The sequence below is a fragment of the Chionomys nivalis genome, chromosome 3, assembly GCF_950005125.1.
Source record: "Chionomys nivalis chromosome 3, mChiNiv1.1, whole genome shotgun sequence".
NCBI classification, from domain to species: domain Eukaryota; kingdom Metazoa; phylum Chordata; class Mammalia; order Rodentia; family Cricetidae; genus Chionomys; species Chionomys nivalis.
Window position 1 is genome coordinate 78,304,941 of NC_080088.1, and position 17,807 is coordinate 78,322,747.

Here is a 17,807-nt window from a genome sequence, read left to right on the forward strand (position 1 = left end):
TGAATATTAGCCACCAACACGGGACCTTACACATGAGCTTTCCACTACAGACAGTTATCCACCCAGCTACAAGATTTCAGAAATCAACACACTGCATGTATTCAAGGGAGTGTTCAAGCTTGGGTTGCAATAAATTTGCAGTCCTACAGCAACCTTTACTCGGGGCTGTCCACAGTGAATAGAACAAATGGTTTCTGCTTCCTTGGAGCTTACCAATGAAGAAGGAATATTTAGAGCAAGGATTAAGCAAATATAAATTAAATAGTAAAGAAATGAAGTAATTCTAGTGTGTTTTGGTAACACCAGTCTAGCTGAGATGGAACATTTGCTTAGTGTGCTGTTCAGTGGGCGTCTGCCCTTCTGGCTCCCGATATCCTGCATGCTCTAAATCAGCACAGTGGCCAATAGCCCCTGCTTCTGCCACACCGATCTTTCCCTCTATCCTCAGAGCCCAAATCAACTGCCATGGAAATTAGAGTAAATTACTCCTGCCCTATATTCTCTCGACACATTCCTCACTTTCACGGCAGTTGTGGTTCTGTTCTCTTTGGATGCTCACCCAGCAGCTCCCCGTAGCCATCAGCAGAGCTGTGACTCCTCAGTGGGTGACAAGGAACTTTATGGATGATGCTCAAGATGTCTTTTAAATTCCTACCTGACCTCAGTCACCAAGATCCAAGCTTCCTCCTTGTGTCACCCTGGGTTTCTATAACACACAACACTAACTGTGTTTAATACAGATGGATGTTAGAAGACAGAAAATAGCACATTGTCTTCAGGGAATAAACCTGAAAACAAGTAACAGACAGGGGAAGAGGTGGGTGACGCCTGAGTGTTTCTTACTTAAGTAGCAAAGCAGCATAGGGAGCTTTATAAAACAGGAAAGTCCAGAGCCCATCCTAAAGTGATTGACTTGACTTAGAGCGCCCTCACTTCTAGCCAGAGAGAGTGCCAGAAGCCGACATGGAGCCAGAGAAGCTTGGACCATCTGTACAGTATGTTCATTAACAGACATTTGGAAGAGCAGAGGCAAAGGCCACATCTATGGCAGCAGTACAGGCAGAAGGAACCACTATGGACAAAGCCTTCTCCTCTCAGCACTAGGCACTCTGAGCTCTAAAGATGACATTTCGAAAAATACCACAAGGCTTGAACAGCCCAGTAGCCTAAACCCTCTGTGGGCATCACTGTTGGGAATGTCAGAGCAAGAGTCACAGGACTACAGGCTAAGATCTGGCCATCAGGATCCTGTAAGATTCCGAGGCAGAAACTTTGAATCAAAGCCATGTAGTCCTCAGCAAATTAACAGCCAGGGGGAGGGGGGTCCCAGAGTCCACAGGGAAATCCCCAATGTGCAGTCTTTAAGCAGCACACTAGATAATGGGAAGCACCCAGCTGGGAAGGAGGCAGCAGTCACAATGGGTCTCCCGAAGGACCTCCCAGCTGCATCTGAGACTCCATCTGCTAAGCACCACCCGCACACCAGACTACATCTGGAACCCCATCTCTGACAGGAAGACCCAGAAGCAAGGACAGGCCTGAAGAGACAAAGAAATTCCCGGGTGAAGATGGGATTGTGGGAGCTGGGAGAAGCAACAATGAGCGCTTCAAAACTGAATCCAGCTCTCTTAGATCTTCACCAAGCTCTCTCCTTTATGTAATGCCCAAGGCAAATTTAGCAAGCAAGGTGAGCCTTGCTGTGTTCTTGTTATATATATATATATATTTGCTACTCTTTACTTTTCATTTTAACTTTTTTTCCTTCCAAAGCCCATCGACTTATCTGATGTGAAGAGTCTCTGTGTCTCAGGCTTCTGAGACGTAGGACTGCTGTACAACTCCCCCCTCTTTCAAACTAAAGAACATACATTTTTGAAACTTAATTTTTATTATTTTTAATTATATGTATGTAAATACAGGTGCTCTCAGAAGCCAAACATATCATGTCCTCCTGGAGCTGGTGGTAAGGTGATTGCAAACCACTCAATCTGGCTGGAATTGAAATTGAAACCCGAGGAAAAAGAAGAAATATTCTTAACCACTGAGTCATCTCTCCTACCCTTTTCGATCACTTTTTGAATTACTTTTCCATGCTTTTTGGCTTTCAAAAATGTTCATATAATATGTTTTGTTCATATTCTTTAATCTTTTCCTTCCCCCAACTCATTCCAGATCCTTCCAACTTCTCTACTTATTCAACTTCATTCTCTCTCTCTCCTTTTTTCCTCCCTCCCTTAAAAAAACAAACAAACAAACAAACCCAAAAGTTAAATAATTCAAACAAATAATAAAATAAACAAAGAAGCTCACAAAAAACTTGAGTCATTCTGTGTTGGCCAACCACATCTGAGCACAGAGCCTGTACTGCGCTGTGGTTGTTTTGTCCACTATCACTTCACTGGAGAAAATTAATTTTCTGCCTCCCAAAAGGTATCAGTTGCAAAAAGATTCTTGTTTAGGGGTGGAATTTGGGCTTGTTTCCCTTTCCAGTGCTGAGATTTTGTCTAGTTTGAAACTGTACAGGTCTGTGCATGCTGTTAAAGCTCCTGTGACTTTGTGGATGCAACAGCCCTGTTGTGTGTGTAAGATACTGTTTCCCTGAAATTATTCACCAGCTCTGACCCTTATCTTTCTGTCTCCTCTTCTACATTGATTCCCTAAGCCTTGAGTGGAGAGTTGCGTACTCCAAAGTCTTTCATTCTCTACTCATTGCTAAGTTCTGTGTCTCTGTGTTAATTGCCATCTACAGCAAGAAGTTTCTCTGATGAGGGTCATGTGATGGAAGGATCTATGGGTATAGCAATATTTCCTTAGGAGTCATTTTATTACATGTTCATTTAACAAAATACCATATACCAAAACTTTCCACTACTTTGGAAAGCAGTGTGGCGGTTTCTCAGGAAAGTCGGGTTCAACCTACCTCTCGACCCAGCAATACCACTGTTGGGAATATACCCAAGAGATGCTGAAGTACAGATTTTTGAAGTAAGGCATGATTATTCTCTGGATTTTCTCAGTGTCTGTTGTTATGGTCTTCTTTCATTTCCAATTTTGTTAATTTGAATATTCTCTCTCTGCCTTAGTTAAGTTTGGATAAATGTTTGTCTATCTTGTTGATTTTTTAAAGAACCAACTTTTTGTCCTATTTACTCTTTGTATTGTTTTCTTTGTTTCTATTTTATTGATTTCAGCCCTCAATTTAATTATTTCCTGGCATCTACTCTTCTGGTTGAGTTTGCTTATTTTTGTTGTAGGATTATCTGGTGTGCTGTTAAGTCACTAGTGTGAGATTTCTCCAGGGTCTTTATGTAGGCACTTAGTGCTATGAACTTTCCTCTTAGCACTGCTTTCCAAGTGTCCCATAAGTTTGGATATGTTGTATATGCATGTTTAATTAATTCTAGGGAGTCTTTAACTTCTTTCTTTCTTTCTTGACCCAGGGGTGATGCAGTTGAGCATTGTTCAATTTTCATGATTTCATGGGCTTTCTGCAATTACTGATGTTGTTTAATTCTAATTTTGAGCAACGGTGATCTGATAAGATCCAGGGGGTTATTCTAATTATTTGCATCTTTTGAGGTTTGCTTTGTTAATGAGTATATGGTCCATTTTAGAGAAGGCTCCATGAGGTCCCAAAGAAGGTATATTCTTTTGTGTTTGTGTGAATTTTTTTATAGATGTCTGTTAAAACCATTTGAGTTATAACATCTGTTAGTTCATTTATTTCTCTGTTAAGCTTCTAGCTGGCAGTCCTGTCTAGTGGTGAGAGTTGAGTACTGAAGTCTCCCAATATTAGTGTGAAGGGTTTGATTTGTGATTTAAGCTTTAGTAATTTTTTTTTAAACAAATGAGAGTGCCCTTGTATTTGGAGCATAGATGTTCAGAATTGAGACTTCATCTTGATGGGATATTTCTTGTGATAAATATAAAATGTCCTTCATCTCTTTTGATTAATTTTAGTTTGAAGTCTATTTTGTTAGATTTTAGGATAGTTATACCAGATTGTTTCTTTTTTAATTAGTTAATTAATTTCTTAAAGATTTCTGCCTCTTCCCCGCCACCGCCTCCCATTTCCCTCCCCCTCCCCCAATCAGTCTTCCTCCCTCTTCAGCCCAAAGAGCAATCAGGGTTCCCTGCTCTGTGGGACCACCCACCTCCATCCAGGTCTAGTAAGGTGAGCGTCCAAACTACCTGGGCTCCCACAAAGCCAGTACGTGCTATAGGATCAAAACCCCATTGCCATTATTCATGAGTTCTCAGTAGGCCTCATTGTCCGCTATGTTCAGTGAGTCCGGTTTTGTCCCATGTTTTTTCAGACCCCGGCAGCTGGCCTTGGTGAGTTCCCGATAGAACATCCCCATTGTCTCAGTGTGTGGGTGCACCCCTCGTGGTCCTGAGTTCCTTGCTCGTGCTCTCTCTCCTTCTACTCATTTTTGGATCGTGGGACTTCAGTCCGGTGCTCCAATGCGGGTCTCTGTCTCTGTCTTCTTTCATTGCCTGATGAAGGTTAATATTCAGGAGGATGCTTATATGTTTTTCTTTGGGTTCACCTTCTTATTTAGCTTCTCTAGGATCACAAATTATAGTCTCAATGTCCTATATTTATGGCTATAAACCAAATATGAGTGGAGTACATCTCATGTTCCTCTTTTTGGGACTGGCTTAACTCACTCAGGATAGTGTTTTCAATTTCCGTCCATTTGTATGCAAAATTCAAGAAGTCATTGTTTTTTACTGCTGAGTAGTACTCTAATATGTATATATTCCATAGTTTCTTCATCCATTCTTCCATTGAAGGGCATCTAGGTTGTTTCCAGGTTCTGGCTATTACAAACAATGCTGCTATGAACATAGTTGAGCATATACTTTTATTGTATGATAGGGCGTCTCTTGGGTATATTCCCAAGAGTGGTATTGCTGGGTCCAGGGGTAGGTTGATCCCGACTTTCCTGAGAAACCGCCACACTGCTTTCCAAAGTGGTTGCACAAGTTTGCAGTCCCACCAGCAATGGATGAGTGTACCCCTTTCTCCACAACCTCTCCAGCAAAGGCTATCATTGGTGTTTTTTATTTTAGCCATTCTGACAGGTGTAAGATGGTATCTTAAAGTTGTCTTGATTTGCATTTCCCTGATCGCTAAGGAAGTTGAGCATGATCTTAAGTGTCTTTTGGCCATTAGAACTTCTTCTGTTGATAATTCTCTGTTCAGCTCAGTGTCCCATTTTATAATTGGATTGATTAACCTTTTATGGTCTAGTTTCTTGAGTTCTTTATATATTTTGGAGATCAGACCTTTGTCAGTTGCTGGGTTGGTGAAGATCTTCTCCCAGTCAGTGGGTTGCCTTTTTGTCTTAGTGACAGTGTCCTTTGCTTTACAGAAGCTTCTCAGTCTCAGGAGGTCCCATTTATTCAATGATGTCCTTAGTGTTTGTGCTGCTGGGGTTATACATAGGAAGTGGTCTCCTGTGCCCATGTGTTGTAGAGTACTTCCCACTTTCTCTTCTATCAGGTTCAGTGTGTTCGGACTGATATTGAGATCTTTAATCCATTTGGATTTGAGTTTTGTGCATGGTGATAGATATGGATCTATTTTCATTCTTCTACAGGTTGACATCCACTTTTGCCAGTACAATTTGTTGAAGATGCTCTCTTTTTTCCATTGTATACTTTTAGCTCCTTTATCGAAAATCAGGTGTTCGTAGGTTTGTGGGCTAAAGTCAGGGTCTTCTATTCAATTCCATTGGTCGACTTCTCTGTTTTTATGCCAATACCAAACTGTTTTCAATACTGTAGCTCTGTAATAGAGTTTGAACTCAGGGATGGTAATGCCTCCAGACGATCCTTTATTGTATAAGGTTGTTTTGGCTATCCTGGGTTTTTTGTTTTTCCATATAAAGTTGACTATTGTCTTCTCCAGATCTGTGAAGAATTTTGATGGGATTTTGATGGGGATTGCATTGAATCTATAGATTGCTTTTGGTAGAATTGCCATTTTTACTATGTTGATCCTCCCAATCCAAGAGCAAGGGAGATCCTTCCATTTTCTGGTGTCCTCTTCAATTTCTTTCTTCAAAGACTTAAAGTTCTTGTCAAATAGATCTTTCACTTCCTTGGTCAGAATTACCCCAAGATATTTTATGCTATTTGTGGCTATCGTGAAAGGTGATGTTTCTCTGATTTCACTCTCTGCTTCCTTATCCTTAGTGTATAGGAAGGCAACTGATTTTTTGGAGTTGATTTTGTAACCTGCCACATTACTAAAGGTGTTTATCAGTTGTAGGATTTCTTTGGTAGAGTTTTTGGGGTCACTTATGTATACTATCATATCATCTGCAAATAACAAAAGCTTAACTTCTTCCTGTCCAATATGAATCCCCTTGATCCCCTTATGTTTTCTTATTGCTATTGCTAAAATTTCAAGCACTATATTGAAGAGGTATGGAGAGAGTGGACATCCTTGTCGTGTTCCTGATTTTAGTGGGATGGCTTTGAGTTTTTCTCCATTTAATTTGATGTTAGCTGTCGGCTTGCTGTAAATAGCTTTTATTATAGTTAGGTATGACCCTTGTATCCGTAATCTCTCCAAGACCTTTATCATAAAGGGGTGTTGAATTTTGTCGAATGCTTTTTCAGCATCTAATGAAATGATCATATGGTTTTTTTCTTTCAGTTTATTTATATGGTTGATTACATTGATAGATTTGCGTATGCTGAGCCAGCCCTGCATCTCTGGGATGAAACCTATTTGATCATAATGGATAATTTTTCTAATGTGTTCTTGGATTCGGTTTGCCAGTATTTTGTTGAGAATTTTTGCGTCGATGTTTATGAGTGATATAGGCCTATAATTCTCTTTCTTGGTTGGGTCTTTGTGTGGTTTTGGTATCAGGGTAACTGTAGCTTCATAAAAGGAATTTGGCAATGACTCTTCTGTTTCTATATTGTGAAATGCATTTAGGAGTATAGGTATTAGGTCTTCTTGGAAGTTCTGGTAGAATTCCACATTGAAACCATCTGGACCTGGGCTTTTTTTGGAAGGGAGATTTTTGATAACTGTTTCTAATTCTTCGCGACTAACAGGTCTATTTAGATGGTTCACCTGGTCTTGGTTTAAGTTTGGTATATGGTACTTATCTAAAAAAGTGTCTATTTCTTTTGCATTTTCCAGTTTTGTGGCATACAGGCTGTTGTAGTAAGATCTAATGATTCTCTGAATTTCCTCTGTGTCTGTGGTTATGTCCCCCTTTTCATTTCTGATCTTATTTATTTGCGTGTTCTCTCTCTGTCGTTTAATTAGTTTGGATAGGGGTTTGTCGATCTTGTTGATTTTCTCCAAGAACCAACTTTTTGTTTCATTGATTCTTTGGACTGTTTTCTGTGTTTCTATTTTGTTGATTTCTGCCCACAGTTTGATTATTTCCAGTCTTCTACTCCTCCTGGGCACGTCTGCTTCTTTTTTTTTTCTAGAGCTTTCAGGTGTGCTGTTAAGTCCCCAATGTATGCTTTCTCCATTTTCTTTAAGTGGGCACTTAGTGCTATGAACTTTCCTCTTAGCACTGCTTTCATTGTGTCCCATAGGTTTGAGTATGTTGTCTCTTTATTTTCATTAAATTCAAGGAAGACTTTAATTTCTTTCTTAATTTCTTCCTTGACCCAGGTGTGGTTCAGTAGTTGACTGTTCAGTTTCCATGAGTTTGTTGGCTTTCTGGGGGTAGCATTGTTGTTGCCTTCTAACTTTAATCCATGGTGATCTGATAAGACACAGGTGGACACTGATATTTTTTTGTATCTGTGGAGGTTTCCTTTGTTTCCGAGTATGTGGTCAATTTTCGAGAAGGTTCCATGAGCTGCAGAGAAGAAGGTATATTCTTTCCTATTTGGGTGGAGTGCTCTATAGATGTCTGTTAAGTCCATTTGCTTCATTACCTCCAACAATTCTCTTAATTCTCTATTAGGTTTCTGTCTGATTGACCTGTCCATTGGTGAGAGAGGTGTGTTGAAGTCTCCTACTACTAGTGTGTGTGGTTTAATGTCTGCCTTAAGTTCTAGTAATATTTCTTTTACATACGTGGGTGCTTTTATATTAGAAGCGTAGATATTCAGGATGGAGATTTCATCCTGATGAATTGTTCCTGTTATGAGTGTAAAGTGTCCATCTCGATCTCTTCTGATTGATTTTAGTTTGAAGTCCGTTTTGTTAGAAATTAGTATGGCCACACCTGCATTTTTTTTAAGGACAATTTGCTTGAAAAACCTTTTCCCAACCCTTTACTCTAAGTAGATGCCTGTCTTTGTGGTTGAGATGTGTTTCTTGCAAACAGCAGAATGTTGGATCCTGTTTTCGTATCCAATCTCTTAGCCTGTGCCTTTTTATAGGTGAATTGAGACCATTAATATTAAGTGATATTAATGACCAGTGGTTGTTTGCTCCAGTTATTCTTATTGTTTTGGTAGTAGAGTTTGTGTGTCTCCCTTCTTTGAGTTGTGCTAGTGAAGGGTCGCTAGATGCCTGAGTCATTGTAGGCAGTGTTAGCAATGTTGGATTCCTTGTGTTGTGATTTTCCTTCTATTACTTTCTGCAGGGCTGGATTTGTGGCTACGTATTGTTTAAATTTGTTCTTATCCTGGAATGTCTTGTTTTCTCCATTGATAGTGAACGATAGCTTGGCTGGGTATAGTAGTTTGGGTTTGCATCCGTGGTCTCTTAGTTTCTGCAGTACCTCTATCCAAGACCTTCTGGCTTTCATGATTTCCATAGAGAAGTCAGGTGTAAGTCTGATCGGTTTACCTTTATAAGTTACCTGCCCTTTTTCCTTTGCAGCTCTTGATATTTTTTCTTTAATCTGTATATTTTGTGTTTTGATTATTATATGGCAAGGGGATGTTTTTCTTTGGTTCAGTCTGTTTGGTGTTCTATATGCTTCTTGAATATTCAAAGGAATTTCATTCTTTAGGTTGGGAAAGTTTTCTTCCATAATTTTGTTAAAAATATTTTCTGTGCCTTTGAGTTGTGACTCTTCTCCTTCTTGTATCCCTATTATTCTTAGGTTTGGTCTTTTTATTGTGTCCCATAATTCCTGAATGTTTTGTGATAAGAATTTGTTGACTTCGCTGTTTTCTTTGATCAGTGCATTTATTTTCTCTATGGTGTCCTCAGAATCTGAGATTCTTTCTTCATTTTCTTGTATTCTATTGATTATGCTTGATTCTGTAGTCTCTGCTCGTTGACCTAGATTTTCCATATCCAGCTGGTCCTCAGTTTGTGTTTTCTTCTTTGCTTCCATTTCAGTTTTCAATTCTTGAACTGTTTCAATTACTTGTTTGATCGTTTTTTCTTGGTTTCCCAGGGTATCATTCACATATTTACTCATTTCTTCAAACTTTTTGTTATACTTCTCATCCATTTCTATAAGGGCATTTTTTACATGTTGTTTAAGGGACTCTATTGCTTTCATAAAGTCAATTTTTTCCACTTCTTCTGTGTTAGGGTGTTCAAGTCCTTCTGATGTAAGATCATTGGGTTCTGGTGTTTTCATGTTGTTTTTCAGATTGTTAGATGAATTCTTGCCTTGGCGCCTGCCCATCTCCTCCTATCGATGCTATCTAATGGGTCTTTTAAAGCAGGATCAGGTTTCCCTGCTGGGCCGGGGCCTAGCTTACAAGATGCCCTGTCTCCCACCGCGGGCCAAGATCCTTCTCACCACTCAGAAGGGTCCCCAGGAACAGGGTCAGGCTCCCTGTTCGCCAGGGATCCCGCCAACAAAAGGCCTACCACTCTGTGGGCCAGCCACCAAAACAGAGAAACTCCCGCTGCCCTCTGTCCCGAGCTCCTGACCCAGAGCCCAAACAGGCTAAACTGGGTGATCCTGCGGCCCCGCATAAGGGAGGGAGAGTGAAGGGGACCCCCTGAGCGCAAACTAGGATGGGCCAGGAAGAGAGAGGTCGCAGCAGAGGAGGAGCAGCACCAGCAGAGGGGACCAGCCCTCACAGACTAACCGAGGGGCCAAGGAGGTCTGGGAATGCCCCTGCTCCATTTCTTGTGGCCCGCCGTGGGCCAAGAACACTCTCCCCACCCAGGAGTGTCTTCAGGGACAGGCCAGTGGATCTCGCCAATAAAAGGCCTCCCAATCTGCAAGTTAGGCCCCAAGAAACCTACTTGATTTAATTGTAGTGGGACGATCTGCTCTCAGTGAGGGCTTCACTGTTTCATGCTTGGACTGTCCCACATCCGGTGGTCTCCGCTGTGTCGGCGCGCAGGTCTCCACCGCATGCGTCGGCCCGCCGGTCTGTGTCCGCCGCCTGCGTCCCCATAAAGCCTTCTTAAGAGTAGCTTTTCTTGCCTCCTTTCAGTAGTACAGGCCAATATGGCAACATGAAGAAGCAGCAGAGACAGAAGAGGGTGCTGAGACACAGGGCTAGATGGCGGCTGGAGAGCTACATTTCAGGTCCCTAGTGTCAATGACAGCAACTTGAGAGCTGAGGATCTGCTTGGTCCCCATTGAGCAGGTCCTGTATGTAGGCTGCAAAGTGGAACATCTTATCCTGTGTTTGGCTTGTGGCTTATGAGTTCTTATGTGTCTAGAGATATGGCAATTGTTGATTGATTTGGAAGTCCATGGTCAGTCAGCAAAGATCAAAACCCTCATCCAAGCTGGAAATTCTACCATCAGAGAATAAATGTGCCTAAGTGATCTCAGATGTGCCTTGGTTCCATTCATTCTAGCTTCCAATCACTATTCTGACAGTGACAGCTATCTTGAATTGTACTAGCAGTGGCAACTAAGCTGTGGGAGGAATTGGCAGTCAGTTTCCTGATATGAAGTAGCAGAACCTTCGAGAGCAGGAACGCAGAAAAAAGAAAAGCAGAAGAGGATAGAGAGGTTATTAGGGGACAAATAATCATAGGCTCTGTCACCTGAAGTTTTCCCAAGTCTGCAGGAAGAAAGGTCTGTAATATTGATCATGCCAGAGGCTGTCACAGGAATTAGAAGGCCTATATACGGTCCTGGGACTTTCACAAGACAATTACACCGAATGTGTACTAGTGGTCCCGCTTGTGACAGCCTCTGCCTGCCTGCTGCTACCGCTTGCTGCTGGAGCTCCAAGGGAAATGAAATGCCAGAGTCCAGCAGGCCTGGAGTGCCTGGAGTTGGTCACCCGCTTACATTTTCTATTCAGGTCAAGGAAAGAACACTGTAGTTTGTTCTTGGCTATAGCATGTAAAACTTGAGAAATACATACACACTTTTCAAGATATAATCAAGATTATTGCAATTAAAAATAAGAAAAAATGTCTATGGAGAAAAACTGTAAATAAATTTTGGAGTTGACATGTGTCTAACGAGTAACTTTTTATGTAGGCTTCATTCACTTACAGTTGGATCAGTTGGATGCTTAGAAAAGCAACACTGAAATCCCACTGCAAAGACGCAGGGTTCCAGGAAAACAGCTTTTAAACTTGACTTTACAAATCTTTTCAGTATGAGTTTTAATGCCTAAGTTCATGTTTTTCATTAATTCAAAAAAACTTAACATCTTTTTAAAAATAGAAATGTTATTACTTTGTGTGTCCCAAATATGGGATTCAATAAAGAGAACATTAACTGGGTCAAACCAAGAAAAGCAATCACATGACTCTGCTTCCCCAGGTCCAGCATATTTGAGAAAAATACATGTGTAATAGCTTTCTGTTCTGTGGGCTTTCTGGTTAACCTGTAATTATCACTTACAACAGCATGGAAACAGATGGAAGAGTTGAGGTGGAGGCACAGGGAATTAATGATGACAGCTAGTGCATTTATACCGAATTTATCCTATTGAAATAATTATTTTAGTTGTCTGGAGAACAAGACATAGTTTGAAAAATTATTTTGTAATATGTCTCAAGATGTGCTTTATGTTAGAGGTCTCTTATGCCGTATTAGTTTTCCGTTGCTTCTGTAACAAATGATCACAAGTCTCAAAGTTTAAGGCAACACAGGAACAGGAACAGGAGGTATCAAGTAGGAAGAGGATGGACAAAGAGAGCACTTGGAGAGACGACTGGAACTGGCGGGGGTGGCAAAGTTGAAACCTATTTCAGTGGCAGCTCCTAGGAATCTATTAGGGTGACCGTAACTAAGACTCCTAGTAATGGAGGATAAGGAGCCTGAACTGCCATCTCTTGCAACCAGGTAAGACTTCCAGTGGAGGGATTGGGACATCAACCAAGCCATAAAACCTTTAACCTATAATTGTCCTTCCTGCAAGATGTGTTGGGGTAAAGGTAGTACAGAAACTGTGGGCTTGTCCAGCCAGTGACTGGCCTAGCTTGAGACCCATGCCATGAGAGGGAGTTCACCCCCGACATTGCAAAGGCCCAGAGACCTAGGAGAGAACTGAACGTGCCTGGCACACACACACACACACACACACACACACACACACACACACACACACAAGAAAAGGTTCCTAATGATATTCTGCTATACGTATAGACAGGAGCCTGGCATACTCACCATCAGAGAGGCTTGTTCCAGCAACTGATGGAAACAGATGAAGAGACCCATTGTCAACCACTCAGCAGAACTTGGTAAATCTTTCAGAAGAAGGGGAAGAAGGATCATAGGAGCCAGAGGGTTTAAGGGTATCACAAGAAAACCCACAGAATCAAGAAGCCTGGATTCACGGGGAGCCACAGAGACTGAAGTGACAACCAGGAAGCCTGCATTGGTCTAACCTAGGCCTGCTACATAAATGTCATGGTTGTGTAGCTCAGAGATTTGTGGGACTCCTAACAGAGGGAGAGGATCCTGTTTCTGACTCTTTTGCCTGCTTTTGGGACACTTTTCCTCCTACTGGGTTGTCTCGTCCAGCCTTGATTCGAAGGGAGGTGCCTAGTCTTCTTGCAACTTGATGTGCCGTGTTTGGTTGATATTCCTCGAGGTCTGCCCTCTTCGGAAGGGAAGTGGAGGACAAATGGATGTGGAGATAGAAGGTGGGGGGACTGGGAGGAGGGGAGGGAGGAGAAACTAAGGTCAGAATATAATATATGAGAGAATAAATTATTTAAAAAACAAAACTGTATTCTATTAAAAGTTAAAAAGGAAAGAAGTGTAGGGTGACTCAGGGCCTCGTTCTCTTCAATCTTGACTGATCTGTGACCTTTATGACAGTCCTGGGTCCAGACTTCTCAGAGGACAGTTTCCTGTTGGATTCTCTTTAAACACTCTTTGAGGAAAGTGTGGTTGCTATGGGGGCTAAGATATGCATGCTTTCAGAAAGCCCCAAACTAGCTACATGCATAGGCCACGTAGAGGCTACCACCCTGTCATGACCCAGCTGTCTCGTTTCCTAACACAGGGCACAGAATCCCTGAGAGGAGCAATTGGGAACTTTCCAGCTCCAAGTGATTATGTGTGAACAAACTGATTGCCCTCTAGAAGGCCAGACTGTCCAAGGGGTGCTAGCTGACAGCATAAAACACAAGCCAGACACTCTGGATATCCTGATAACACTGATAACACTGTCGATGTCCTGAAGCCATGGGGGTGGGGGTTCTGGCCCTCTAAAGATTCTTATTTTGAAGGGTTTTAGTCATAAATCCTAGGTATAGATTCTGCCTGCATCACGGGGCTGTGATGAGACCATCAGCACAGGGATTTGTTAACTCAGAAACAACTGTGTCAGATATATGGTTCTTCAGACTTCCTGAACATTTGCAGTCTGCAGAGAGCATGAAATGATCTGTCCTGAAAACATACCTACAAGAGACTTTATACATACTGAGCAGATTGTATTTAGGGATCTATATCTGTCTCTCTATATTTTCATTCCATAACAGTGAATAAAAGGCCATGAATTTAAAATAGAGCAAGGAGTAGGAAATGACAGTGTTTGGAGGGAGGAAAGAAGAGAGAGAAATGCTGTAACACTATAATTATATTTTAAAAGTTTTTCATTTATTATTATTATTATTACAGCAGGACTGACAAGATTTAGTTTTCCAGTGATTCTTCTAGTTCCCATCCCAGTTGCAGGGATTCTGTATTGACCTTTACAATACCACATAATGTGGCCCATCACAAGACCAATACTTTGTAGGGGGCACAGAGGTCTTGGTGTTCATGGAAACACACTAGAGGAACCTGGAATGTTAACACACAGAGTTGCTCCTTCAAGGAAGGAATTCACAACCTTATTTCCACCCAGAAGGCTGAAGCAGATGTGTTTTCTAGCATTGTGACCTTTGCACTGTCTGTATGGCTAAAGCCTTTTCTGGCACCAGAGCCTCCTCCAGACCCCTATTGTAATTTATTCTTCTCAGTCAATCTATAGAACTTATCTGTATGGACTTTACAGAGAAATTCAATGTAGCCACATCTGGCTGTATTTGGCTTACTTTGTTCATCAAGGAGATTTATGTATGCTTTGTTGTGTACATGGAATTGAGTTTAATCACCAGCATAATTTTCACCAAATTTTTCTGTGCTTAAATATACCTAAAGTAAACCACTTAAGGTCAGTCTCCTGAAGTTTGAACCAACACCAGCTAACCAGCTATTGAACTGTGTTGAGCAGAATTATTGCCTTCTTCTTCTTCTTCTTCTTCTTCTTCTTCTTCTTCTTCTTCTTCTTCTTCTTCTTCTTCTTCTTCTTCTTCTTCTTCTTCTTCTTCTTCTCCTTCTCCTTCTCCTTCTCCTTCTCCTTCTCCTTCTCCTTCTCCTTCTCCTTCTTCTTCTTTCTTTCCTTTTTTTTCAAGACAGGGTTTCTATGTAGCTTTGGAGTCTTTCCTTGAACTAGCTCTTGTAGACCAGGCTGACCTTGAACTCACAGAGATCCGCCTGCCTCTGCCTCCCCAGTGCTGGGATTAAAGGTGTGTGCCACCACTGCCTGGCCCAGAACTGCCTTCTTGCTCCTGCAGCTCATTTCTCTGCAGCCTGTGGAGGTCATAGAGACACCCACAATACTTAAAGCACTTAAGGTAGCTAAGATACACAAATTTGAATTTAGAGGTGTCTCTGAAAGTTTCATTCATGGTTTCTGTTTACTTAGTCCATTTTTTTTCTGAGTAAAAAGGTAGATAAAATTTGTTTAGGGTAATTTTAATCACTTGCTAACAGATACAGGTGTACCAACTATATATTCAGAAATGTTCAAAGCTGTCTATATATACATGTTACATGTAGACATAGAGGCACTATGTGAACCAGTTTCAGATTTGAACTATGGGCTGTAACTCCTCGCAACCCAGAAGTTCATTATTAGCAAGTATTGTATTCCCAGCACTCCAAGCACTCTTCAGTGTGGCCTGCTTTACCTCTGTCTCCCAGTGACATTCAGAATCTGTTCTCAGATCTATCGCTGATGTGGCACAATATTACACAAAAGTGTGTGGTCTTTCTGGCTGAGGGTGAGTGTGTGTTAAGTATGGATGAGGTAAGGCAGCTGTTTTCAACCTAGGTCTTTGGGGGCAGACTTTCAGTACAAGTTACAATAGTAACTAAACTTATAGGAGGCCCCTGGAAGAATATTCACAGCCCAAAAAACATAGTTGAAAAATTGCTGATCTTTTGCCATGGTAATTTAGAACCCAGAAAAGTCAATGTAGTGAAATTTCAAAATTGAATACTTGACACAAATAATTAAACTCTTAGAAACTTGAATGATTTTAGGCCAGGCGGAGGTGGTGCCCACCTTTAATCCCAGCACTTGAGAGGCAGAGGCAGGCAGATCTCTGTGAGTTCGAGGCCAGCCTGGTCTACAGAGCGAGTGCCAAGACAGGCTCCAAAGCCACAGAGAAACCCTGTCTCAGAAAAAAAAACAAACAAACAAAAAAAGAAATTTGAATGATTTTTAATTAATTAATTTATTTTATGTATACCAATCCCAGTCCCCTCTCCCTCCTTTCCTCTTGTTCCTTCCTTCCTCCCACCCCACCTCCCATCTGCTCCTCTGAGAGGTTAGACCTGCCCTGGGATGTCACCTATGATTGTCCCATCCCCTCACTGAGCCAGGACCAACGATTTCCCCCTGCCCTGTGCCTGAGGTGAGCAAAGTATCTCTGCATAGAGAATGGACTCTACAAAGCCAGTTCATGAATTAGAGTTAGATCTTGGTTGGTGCAGGATAATTGTCTATATTCTGTCAATCATGTTTTAAATAAATGGTGATTGGCCAGGCAGGAAGTATAGGTAGGTCAACCAGACAGGAAGTAGAGGCAGGGCGATGAGAACAGGAGAATGCTGGAAAGGAGGAAGCCCATTCCTCCCACTCCTGCCCAGACTTCTTAGAAGCAACATGTGATCTGCCCCGCTGTGAAAGGTACTGAGCCACATGGCTAACATAGATCAGAATAATGGGTTAATATAAGTGATAAGAGCTAATAAGTAACCTGAACTAATGGGCCAATCAGTTTATAACTTACGTAGACCTGTAAGACCTGATTTTCTTTGGGACTTGCCGGCTGTGGGGTACCGGGCGGGACAGAAACCCCAACAAGCCGGCCCTCATGTTACACTTGGTCCCACTGCCAGTGGTCCCATATACTGCCCAAGACACACCATTGTCAGCTGTACTCAGTGGGCCTAGTTCGGCTCTATGTCGTTTCCCCAGTTGCTCCTCGGGAGTCAGCGATCTTCCATAAGTCTAGGTCATCTAATTGGGTGGGTTTCCCCATCATGGTCTTGACCCATTTGTTCATATTAGAGCTCGTCCCTTTCATTGCCTGGAGCTCAGCCCAGTGGTTAGTTGTGGATTTCCATATCTGCTTCCATATGTTTCTGGAAAAGGGTTCTAGCTTCTCTGGAGTTGTGGACTACAGGCTGGTTGTCCTTTGCTTTATGTCTGGTATCCACTTATGAGTGAGTATGTTCTATATTTGTCTTTTTGAGTCTGGGTTACCTCACTCAGGATGTTGTTGTTTTTTTTTTTCAAGTTCCATCCATTTGCTTGAAGATTTAAAGATGTCATTGTTTTTTACTGCTGAATATTATTCCATTGTGTAATGTACCACATTTTCCTTATCCATTCTTTGACTGAGGGCATCTAGCTTGTTTCCAGGTTCTGGATATTACAAGTAATGTTGCTATGAACATGGTTGAACAAATGTCCTTGTGATGTGATTGTGCCTCTTTTGGGTTTATGCCCAACAGTGGTATTGCTGGGTCTTGAGGTAGATTTATTCCTAATTTTCTGAGAAATTGCCATACTGATTTCCACAGTAGCTGTACGAGTCTGCACTCCCACTAGCAACATGGGAAGTGTTCTCCTTACGCTATATCCTCTCCATCTTAGTCATTCTAATTGGTGGAAGATGCTATCTTAGACTTATTTTGATTTACATTTCCTAGATGATTAAGAATGTGTTCATTTCATCAAGTGTCTTTCAGCCATCTGAGATTCTTCTGTTGAGAAGTCTTTGCTTAGATCTGTGCTCCATTTTTTAATTGGATTACTTGGTATTTTATGTCTACTTTTTTGAGTTCTTTGTGTATTTCTGAGATTAGCTCTTTGTCAGATGTGGGGTTGGTGAAGATCTTTTCCCATTCAGTAGACTGCCTTTTTCTCTGATTGATTGTGTCCTTTGCTTTAAAGAAGCTTCTGAGTCTCAGGAGGCCCATTTATTTATTGTTGCTCTCAGTGTCTGTGCTACTGGTGTGATATTTAAGAGGTGGTTTCCTGTGCCGATGCATTCGAGGGTACTTCCCACTTTCTCTTCTATTAGGTTCAGTGTGGATAGATTTATGTTGAGGTCTTTGATCCATTTGGAATTGAGTTTTGTGCATAGGGATAGATATGGATCTATTTCCATTTTTCTACATGTTGAT